The following is an 11,200-nucleotide window of genomic DNA, read 5'->3' as shown; positions in this document are numbered from 1 at the left end:
GGCACCGCAACCAAAGCAGATCGGGAACACCACTGGTCGCCGTTGCAAGATCAGGGGAGCAGCGGATGCATCTTGGTAGCCTACACTAGAGCAGCAGAGCTCTCAAGAACACCGTCTCTCTCGTCATCGAACTCGGAGCTAGGTCAGGCGGGTATGATTTTTGCTCGGGGAAGGATGAGGATTCAGAATTTCACCCTGCAGACGAAGAAGATGGAAGGGAGATGAGAGGGTTAGGGCTTACCGAGAGGATGGCGTGCGGGCGGCGCTGCGGCGGCGGTGGAAGGAGAGCGGTCCAAGCGAGAGAGAAAGATAGGAGAGGCGAGGGTTTTCTTTTTTATAGGAAAAGGAAGAAAACAAAAGGAGAGTAGAGTTTTTTTATTTCGAGGGGCAAAGGAGACGAGAGGTGTTTTTTATAGTCCATATAAGATATCCCAACGGGGAAATTTTGGCTGTATATTACAGCGAAGCGCTGAAATATGCCAGCGATTTGCATGCCTCAATTCTTGACTGAAAAGGACACCAAAGGCCTCACAAATCTGTTCGAACCCTAGAAAATCAAGATCTTTATTTTTACGAGAAAACTTTCTATCTATTCATTTTCAATCATGATAGTACAACGAATACTATAAATAATAAAAATTACATCCGGATCCGTAAACTACCTAGCGGCGACTACTACAAGCACTGAAGTGATCCGAAGGCGCGCCGCTGTCATTGCCCCTCCCTCGCCGGAGCAGGGTAAAACTTGTTGTAATAGACAGTCGGGAAGTCGTCATGCTAAGGCCCCATAAGACCAATGCAATAGAACAGCAACCGCCGCCGATGAAGAGTAGCCTAGATCAAAACAAGAGGAGAGGTGTTTTTTATAGTGCATATAAGATTTTTGTTTTCAACTCGAACTTTATAAATTTTGACAAAGTTCACAAAAAATATGAACATTATTTATGAATCCAATGATTTTGTCTTGATGGAGTGTGGTCTTCTTCTTTTCTTGAATCCCCAAAAACCATGTTAATCACGTGCAATATTAATTTAGTTCACATAGCATATTTGACGAAATAATGTGACTGCTTTTACCATTTTATTAAAAAATGTTTTTTGTTAGCATCAAACTAGCAAAAATGTCCGTGAGTTGCAACGGGTAATGAAACTATCATCATAGAATCTCACCATCCCCTTAATCCTTCCACCATTTCCCTATCATCATGCAAAACGCCCTTATGATTTCACGATCATCGTTGCATGAGCTGCTCCATATCCTCGATGCACTGATCAGGCCACATGTGCACATCCGCCACGCTCATGCTGCCCAGCTCCTTCGCCTCCTCATTTGTGACTATCACCACTGCCTCCACATCTTCTCCGGCTCGCCGTAGGCATCCTAAGTGGCGGCAGCCTTTGGGTTGGCACAGCCGGAACCATAGAAACTTAGTTTGGAAGGATAGAGAGCGGCGATGGATAGAGAGCCAAGGGTTCGCGGGGTGAGGAGATCACACATCACGCAGGGGTGTCGATTGTGATCGTCGTCAATTGATTGCAGCCATTGTTTCCCCTTTTGTGAATAAATTGGTGATCGTTTGGTTTGAGATAAAACCAGGTAGGGTCACGAGGGAAAGGTGTAACGTGCGAGATGAGGATGACGTATATGAATTTTAGGTATGAGCAATCGAGGATTGCCCCAGAAACAATCCTACCATTTTTTGTACTCCCTCTGTTTACTTTTATAAGACGTTGTACACAATTCAGACATCACCTAAAACAGTTCAATGTCAACTGATCGAAACGTCTTATAAAAGTGAACGGAGGGAGTAATAGAAAAAAAAACTTCCTTTCTACGTAAATAGGAGAATCACGTTTGAATCCATCCAAAACAAGAATCACGTCTGAATCCATCCAAAAAAAGAATCACGTCAGCGAATCATTTTTTAATATTTTTAAATAATGTTTTAAAAAATGTTCACGGTTAAAAAATATTCAAAATTCGAGTACAGTGCCTCCTAGTTTTTTAAAAACTGTTCGTGTTTTACAAAAGGTCCAAATTCAAAAGTTTGTTCCTTTTTAAAAAGATCGAGTTTAAATTTTGTGTTCACAACTTTGCAAAATATTCACGTATGTTTTAGGATCCGGTGCTGCTGCTTGTATTGTTTAATAAGTCAAGATTTGGAAACTGACACGTGAAGTTGTCGTGTATTGGCTAGCATCTTCCAGTTACCTCCGCTAGCACCCCGGTACGATTCCTGATGGTACACTTTTCTTGAGAAGAGCGCACTTTGGCGCTGTGGTATAGCGTCCGCCAATGGGCAGGCCCATGTCGGCTTGGTATGGCGACGTACGAATATTTGTTACAGTTTTTGTAAATTTTGTACCACCTCGAGTAACCACAATTTAAAATATTGAACGGCACCTAAGCGGGACGAAACTAAGAATATCATCTTGTTTATTAGTAGGTACTAGTAGAACGTCCGTGCGTTGCCACGGGCCTTTCAAATTTTCCTACTTACATATATAAATATAATGCATGTAATTTTGTGCATGTATAGGAAAACATAGCCCGCAACCATTGAAAAGCAATTGTAATCCACTTCACGTGCAATATATTTTGATTAAAAAATGTATTTCAATTATGTATATGTATAGATAATGATTCAACTAAGAATATGTTACAAACTAAGATCTATTTGATTTGCTTAAGATATTCCCGTCATTCTCGTACGCCGAAATACGCACACAACCAGGCCACCTCCTAAACGTAGCCGCCACAGGAGCTCGGGTTTCTTATGCCTCCCATAGGAGCCGCCACCGGTCTGCGGCGTCCTCTGTGGCTTAGGGTCATGGAGGCGCGGTGGATCCCCACTCGTGCCAATGGGAGGGCTTCGTTTTTTCATGTTTTTTTAGTTTTATTAGGGTTTGTATCCTACTCAGAGAGGCAAGGACGAGGCAGCTCTCTGAAGATGGAATAAGGTTCTCTCCGCCTACTGATATGACTGTTGTTGAGGGTCCAATGCTAAACAAACAAATATCTCCTCGGAATGGCAGAATATCTTCTTTAAAAAATAGGTTAGTCCCATCTGCTATAGCTTGAAGCAGGCCAGGGGCCAGCAGGACTAATACGTTGTTGTATTGACACAGATATTTCTTTTTCTAAGCATACAATTACGAGTACCTCTAGGTTTTATTAGCGGAGAAGAAGCAGTAAATTGGGGCTTATCGGGACCGATGTTACGAGCTTCTGGAATACAATGGAATCTTCGTAAAGTAGATCCTTATGATTCTTACAACCAATGTGATTGGAAAGTCCGATGGCAAAAAGAAGGGGATTCGTTAGCTCGCTATTTAGTATGTTGGTGAAATGAGAAAATCCATCAAATTAATTCAACAAGCTGTAGAAAAAGTATATTCCCGGAGCCCCTGTTCTGGCGGTGCTTCTAACATCGTCGGAGGGCATGTGGAGGTTTGTCTTCAACGGATCTCGTGGGATTCAATCGTCGTTTGTCTTTGATGGGTCCACGTTGAAAAGGTCTTCATTCATCGGTGCTCGTGTGTCCACAGGTTAGATCCTTCCAATCTACGTATCTCTTTATCGCCGGTGATTCGGTGCATATACTTTAGGAAGGCATAAGCCACAAAACCATGAGATATATAGAAAGGTGTGACAACTCATACTTGTTGCCTAGGCTACAATGCATATACTTTAGGAAGTATCTCTGGTCCAAACTCATAATCCAATTATGCCCCTTAATCACATGTTATGTGTCTTAGGACCTATTATAGGTTTGCTCATGTGGGTGCTCGCTGGTGACCAACATCTTATCATGAGATCATAGCATTCTTCTCTTTACTTTTAAATTTTTGTTTCCATTTCTTTCTTTTTCCTGTACAAGTGTCATGCTCTCACCCTTCCTCTATCGATGAAAACACACCTCTCATGTGTACTTACACTCTGCCGAATTCCATCTAGCAATGCTCTTGTCCCATTCTCATGAATGAACGATTCCTCTCAGTCAATGGTATACAATCCATCAGAAACTTCAAGAAAACAATCATGCTCCATACAACTCAAGATGTTGGCCTTTTTTTACTTCCACCAGAAACTTCAAGAAAACAACCATGCTCCATGCAGCTCAAGATGTTAGCCTTTTTTACTTCTCTGGCGACCAGCCAATATTACTTTCTGCCTTCCAATGTGCATGCATACAATGGAACAACTGAAAAATATGAAAGAAATAGATTGTAAGACACAGATATATGCAACCTAAAATATGTTGTGTATTTCGGATTTGGACGATCATTTACCCATAATAACAGACGAATGATTGATTGCAAAAGAGCTATGGAGGAAACTTCACAAGCACCATACTCATTAATTCCACTCACAAGCCTTTTCTCATAGAATTTCACAACTTTATAAGACATCTTTAAAAACCAGCCATCAGTAAATAGATCTCTCAATCCATAAATGGTATGCACATATTAAACTTTTCACTCCATTCGGGTCCATATTTTGTTTGAAACAAGTCAAAAGGCTTGTCATTTTCACTGAATAAGATGAAGATTATAAGAATCACTCTCGCGGCATTATATTACACAAATATTTTGCCCGGCAAGGCACCCCGATGATGCCTCCGCTTTGATGTGTCACAAGCACAACGACCGGAGTCGCATTGTTGCGGAACACCTGAGCATTTCGCTGATTCCAGATTTCCCAAGAGATAGGAATAAGGGAAACAAGCGGCCTTCGAGACTGCGACCTCCCTTAAGTGTTGCTGCGCCACCACTCCTTGACGGAAACCATGCCTCCGCAGTCCGTAGGATGAACATCATGTAAACCAAGCCATGTTTTGATCATTTCCCAAACTCTGGCTGCATATTCTGTATAGAAGGATCAAGTAGACATGGAAGTATACTCATATATCGTTGAATCCTGTAAAACATTTAAAAGGTAATCCGCCACATTTTAACAACACTCTGTTTCTTAAATAAGTGATATTTTACTTGCCAGTTTGCAAGGTACAAATTGAAACATAAACTATAGTAAAAACATAATCATAAAGTCATAAATAAATTTATAGAATCCCTCTATCAATATTCCTGTAAAATTTATTATGTTTAATGCTATGAAGAATAGCAACTTGAATTTCCACGAGGACAAGTATATATAGTTATATACACACGCAGGTCTGCGCTTTCAAATTTAGCGAAGCATGAGCCAAAATAACTTACGGAGTGGTGCGTTTTTGTCGCTTGTTGGTGTTCTATGTGTCCCGACCACACTGGCGCTCAATTCCTGCAGGAGTGCTGAAGACCGGGAGGAGGCGATTCTGCCAAGCATGACTTACTGCCCAAGCAGATGTCATTTATTTATGGAGAAGAGGGTATTACATACAATTTGTTTGCGAGGCAGTTCAGCTTAATGGAAAAAAATATACCCTAGACAAGATGTTGCAATGGCAAATGCCTCACATAATAAATTATGTTCTATAATGAGAACACAGTCCAATCCTTGATGAGAAGACATTTTTTCAATGATTCCCTTGTACCATCAACAAATCAATTTGAAGAACAGAAAAAGTATATTATTGTGAGAGTGCATATTGAAAGAAAAAGGTGTACCAACTGGTAAAAACAATTACCCATTTAAATGGACTAAGAAAGAAGCATCGAGGACTCTGGAGATTGGAGTCAGCATACTGAAGAGGAATGCAGGAAATGGAATACCCCGTTGGCCTCACCGAATAATAGGTCCCTCGGTTCATTGATTCATCACCTTGAGGTAAATATCGTAGCACCGTCTGCTCTTCTTCTTTGAATCATTATTTTATGTTTGTAAACATAGCCTTTAGCCATAGTCTGTAGTACTGTGCCAGCCCATTGAGACCAACACAACACATAGTCAAATGTTATAGTACGCAACTGAGGATACAGGAGGAAATGAAAGGACTTTGCACTTGTGCATTGGCAAAAAGCTTCCAAGGCATAAGCCACAAAACCATGAGATATATAGAAAGGTGTGACAACTCTCGAGTGTAGTACACCGAATTTCGAAAAACACTGAAAAAACATGATAAAACAAAATCCAAAAAATCTGAAATTTTGAGACAAAAATAATAATCAAATGCTTGAGCTTCTTGCAAAATTTGAGCGAAAAATAACATCCGAGGAACTCTCACCATAAAAAACAAAATCACTGCTCAAACAGTGCATAAAACTTTTAAGCAGGACGTATTGATCTTTCATGTTACTCTACCTGGAAAGGGTAAGAACAAACGCACCGCAAATGCAAGAAAAGCAGTCCACAGCCCATATTCACTCCTAAATTAGGAATCGACATCATAGTATAAGTAGGCCAAAAGTAAGTGTTCTTGTCTCAAAAATAATAAACATCCAGTAGCTATAGCAAGGAAAGGGGAAAAAGGTATCATGAGATAATTCTTTGGGCCAAATAGCTGAATCTTACTTGATTTATGAAATTACACTGCTAGGTGCTTGCAGAAGAAACAATGGCACCAGGAAAGATTTGTGTATGCATGTGCCTTTAGCAAGCAATAGCAAGAGGCAAAAGAATAATATTAAATAAATGCTAAAATAATAATCATTGAGAGGGGGGAGGGGATGGGTTACACTGTATTTCAGAATAATCCATTCATTTTATGATAAAACCAAATATGCAGCAAAATAAAAAATTCTACAAGGTGAGTAGTAGTAGATGATTTTTCGAAGAATGGATAACTTTCCTACCACAAGCACTACCGAAAAACAGTGCTAAAATATTATAAACCATTTCATCAAGCATTCCTGTTCAGGTCCTAGATATTGTAAAATCCCTTCTTGTCATGTATGTATTCCTATACACATACAGCCTAAAATGCGGTAGTTAACAAAAGTCAAGACACTATAAATATATATTAAAAAAACTTCATCAGAATAGTCTCGGTATTCAATTGCTATCTTCTCATGACATCTGGGTCATTGTATGTTGAAATCGCAAACTGACAATAATTACACCATATGCCCACTGAATAAGTAACTGCAAGAACTGCCCGTTCATACATCTCCATCTGTCCATATTCACAAGGATTTTGCTGTCATAGATGTAGAGTATTTACTTTTACAGTGATTAGGCAACACACACACCCTAAAATCAGACACAAGGATCAACAAAAACACCTTATCTTCTTTTACCTCCATCACATTCCATTTCTTTTGACAAAAGCTAGCAAGTTCTTGCAGTTTCAATAACAAGCAGGTAGCTGAAACTCACATCAAACTAATGTTCCAACTATACAAATAAACAACTAAAAATGAAAAAATGGAGATGCGTATGCTTGTTCAAATAAAAAAGTCACATAAACTAAATTTTCCTAATAAAACCTTCTTTGATAGCTTATTCTAATTAAAATGTCTAATATCACGTGAGCAACATGTTCCAGAATAATGATAATTAAATGAAAGCAATTGGCTAGTTAATAAGAAATATTAGAGCAGCAGACTAAGGCATAGCCTAGTGGTGGGAAGGGGCTGATGCCTTTCCACCCACCCAGGTTCAAGGCATGGTACTTGCAATTTGGGTTTGTTGCACCAATTATACTGTAGGGGGTTCCCTTACAGTCTTTCTGTCAAAAAAAATGAAATATTAGAGCATTTAGATCACTACTTTAGTATTCTAAATGCTCCTATATTTCCTTACAGAGGATGTACATACAGTTGCAGGAAGGTAAGTGTGCATATACAGGACAAAAGAAGAAAATGTTCAACGTCAGGGCTATGAGATTAACATACCAGCTCTAACAACTGTTATTTCTAATTCAGTAAATTTGGTACAAAGCTTTTATAAAGCAGCCCTTAGGACAACAAGTATGAGTTGTCACATTAAATAACCCCCTTCATGGTACATGTGTTGCACATTTCATGGGCACCACAGAATGAGGGTCGAACAAACAAACTACTCACCCTGACACCTTGTCCACCCGGGACCGGGACAAGATGGAATCATGAGATTTGATCTCATCTCATTTCCTATCCATGTATATGTTGGGGAACTTAGTAATTTCAAAAATTTGCACCTACACACACGCAAGATCATGGTGATGAATAGAAACGAGAGGGGAGAGTATATCTACGTACCCTCGTAGATCGAAAGCGGAAGTGTTTATCAACGCGGTTGATGTAGTCGCACACCTTCACGATCCGTCCCGATCAAGTACCGAACGTACGGCATCTCCGCGTTCAGCACACGTTCAGCTCGATGACGTCCTCACCTTCTTGATCCAGCAAGAGGGGCGAAGTAGTAGATGAGTTCCGGCAGCACAACGGCGTGATGACGGTGTTGGTGAAGAACAATCTCCGCAGGGCTTCGCCTAAGCACTACGAAAACTATGACGGGGGATAAACTAGAGGGGACGGGGTTGCCGGCACACGGCTTGGTGTTTCTTGATGTGTCTTGGGTGCTAGCCCTACCCCTCTATTTATATGTTGAGCCTTGGGGTCGAAACTTGGAGTAAAAGCCTCCACAAAGTCGGTTTCACCCGAAAGGCAAGAGTCCTTCTCGGACTCCAGGGCCAGACGCCAGGGTTCCCGGCGTCTGGATCCAGACGCCAGGGACCCTGGCGTCTGGCCCCTGGACTCCGCAAAACTTCCTTTTGCGCTTTCCAAAAACCTTGTCGGCTTTCCCCTTTGGCCCAAATAAAGTGTTCTCGTACCCAAATATTTCGGGAGACATCCGGAACTCCTTCCGGTGAATTCTGGAACCCTTCTGGAGATCAAACACTACTATCCCATATATCAATCTTTACCTCCGGACCATTCCGAAGCTCCTCGTCATGTCCATGATCTCATCAGGGACTCCGAACAACATTCGGTTACCAACATACATAACTCGTCTAATACTATATCGTTAACAAACGTTTAAGCGTGCGGACCCTACGGGTTCGAGAACTATGTAGACATGACCGAGACATCTCTCTGGTCGAACCGCATAACAACATACGTTGTTCCCTTTGTCATCGGTATGTTACTTTCCCGAGATTCGATCATCGGTATCTCAATACCTAGTTCAATCTCGTTACCGGCAAGTCTCTTTACTTGTTCTGTAATGCATCATCCCGCAACTAACTTATTAGTTACAATGCTTGCAAGGCTTATAGTAATGTGCATTACCGAGAGGGCCCAGAGATACCTCTTCGATACACGGAGTGACAAATCCTAATCTCGATCTATGCGAACCCAACAAACACCATCGGAGACACCTGTAGAGCACCTTTATAATCACCCAGTTACGTTGTGATGTTTGGTAGCATACAAAGTGTTCTTCCGGTATTCGGGAGTTGCATAGTGTCATAGTCATAGGAACATGTATAAGTCATGAAGAAAGCAATAGCAATATACTAAACGATCAAATGCAAGCTAACGGAATGGGTCAAGTCAATCTCATCATTCTCTAATGATTTGATCCTGTTAATCAAATGACAACTCATGTCTATGGCTAGGAAACTTAACTATCTTTGCTTCAACGAGCTAGTTAAGTAGAGGCATACTAGTGACACATTGTTTTGTCTATGTATCCACACATGTACTAAGTTTGTGGTTAATACAATTCTAGCATGAATAATAAACATTCATCATGATATAAGGAAATATAAATAATCACTTTATTATTGCCTCTAGGGCATATTTCCTTCAGTCTCCCACTTGCACTAGAGTCAATAATCTAGATTACACAGTAATGATTCTAACACCCATGGAGTCTTGGTGCTGATCATGTTTTGCTCGTGAGAGAGGCTTAGTCAACGGGTCTGCAACATTCAGATCCATATGTATCTTGCAAATCTCTATGTCTCCCTCCTTGACTTGATCGCAGATGGAATTGAAGCGTCTCTTGATGTGCTTGGTTCTCTTGTGAAATCTGGATTCCTTTGCCAAGGCAATTGCACCAGTATTGTCACAAAAGATTTTCATTGGACTCGATGCACTAGGTACAACACCTAGATCGGATATGAACTCCTTCATCCAGACTCCTTCATTTGCTGCTTCTGAAGCAGCTATGTACTCCTCTTCACATGTACATCCCGCCACGACGCTTTGTTTAGAACTGCACCAACTGACAGCTCCACCATTTAATATAAGCACGTATCCGGTTTGCGACTTAGAGTCGTCCGGATCAATGTCAAAGCTTGCATCGACGTAACCGTTTACGACGAGCTCTTTGTCACCACCATAAATGAGAAACATATCCTTAGTCCTTTTCAGGTATTTCAGGATGTTCTTGACCGCTGTCCAGTGATCCACTCCTGGATTACTTTGGTACCTCCCTGCTAAACTAATAGCAAGGCACACATTAGGTCTGGTAACCAGCATTGCATACATGATAGAGCCTATGGCTGAAGCATAGGGAACATCTTTCATTCTCTCTCTATCTTCTGCAGTGGTCGGGCATTGAGTCTTACTCAACTTCACACCTTGCAATACAGGTAAGAACACTTTCTTTGCTTGATCCATTTTGAACTTCTTCAAAACTTTGTCAAGGTATGTGCTTTGTGAAAGTCCAATTAAGCATCTTGATCTATCTCTATAGATCTTGATGCCCAATATATAAGTAGCTTCACCGAGGTCTTTCATAGAAAAACTCTTATTCAAGTATCCCTTTATGCTATCCAGAAATTCTATATCATTTCCATTCAACAATATGTCATCCACATATAATATTAGAAATGTTACAGAGCTCCCACTCACTTTCTTGTAAATACAGGCTTCTCCAAAAGTCTGTATAAAACCGTATGCTTTGATCACACTATCAAAGCGTTTATTCCAACTCCGAGATGCTTGCACCAGTCCATAGATGGATCGCTGGAGCTTGCACACTTTGTTAGCACTCTTTGGATCGATAAAACCTTCAGGTTGCATCATATACAACTCTTCTTCTAGAAATCCATTCAGGAATGCAGTCTTTACATCCATTTGCCAAATTTCATAATCATAAAATGCAGCAATTGCTAACATGATTCGGACGGACTTAAGCATCGCTACGGGTGAGAAGGTCTCATCGTAGTCAACTTCTTGAACTTGTCGAAAACCTTTTGCAACAAGTCGAACTTTGTAAACAGTAACATTACCGTCAGGCAACAAGTCTTGCCGATCATCGGCCAAATCCACCAAAGTCCACACTTTGTTCTCATACATGGATCCTATCTCAGATTTCATGGCCTAA

The sequence above is a fragment of the Triticum aestivum genome, chromosome 3D, assembly GCF_018294505.1.
Source record: "Triticum aestivum cultivar Chinese Spring chromosome 3D, IWGSC CS RefSeq v2.1, whole genome shotgun sequence".
Lineage (NCBI taxonomy): Eukaryota > Viridiplantae > Streptophyta > Magnoliopsida > Poales > Poaceae > Triticum > Triticum aestivum.
This window is presented reverse-complemented; position numbering follows the sequence as displayed.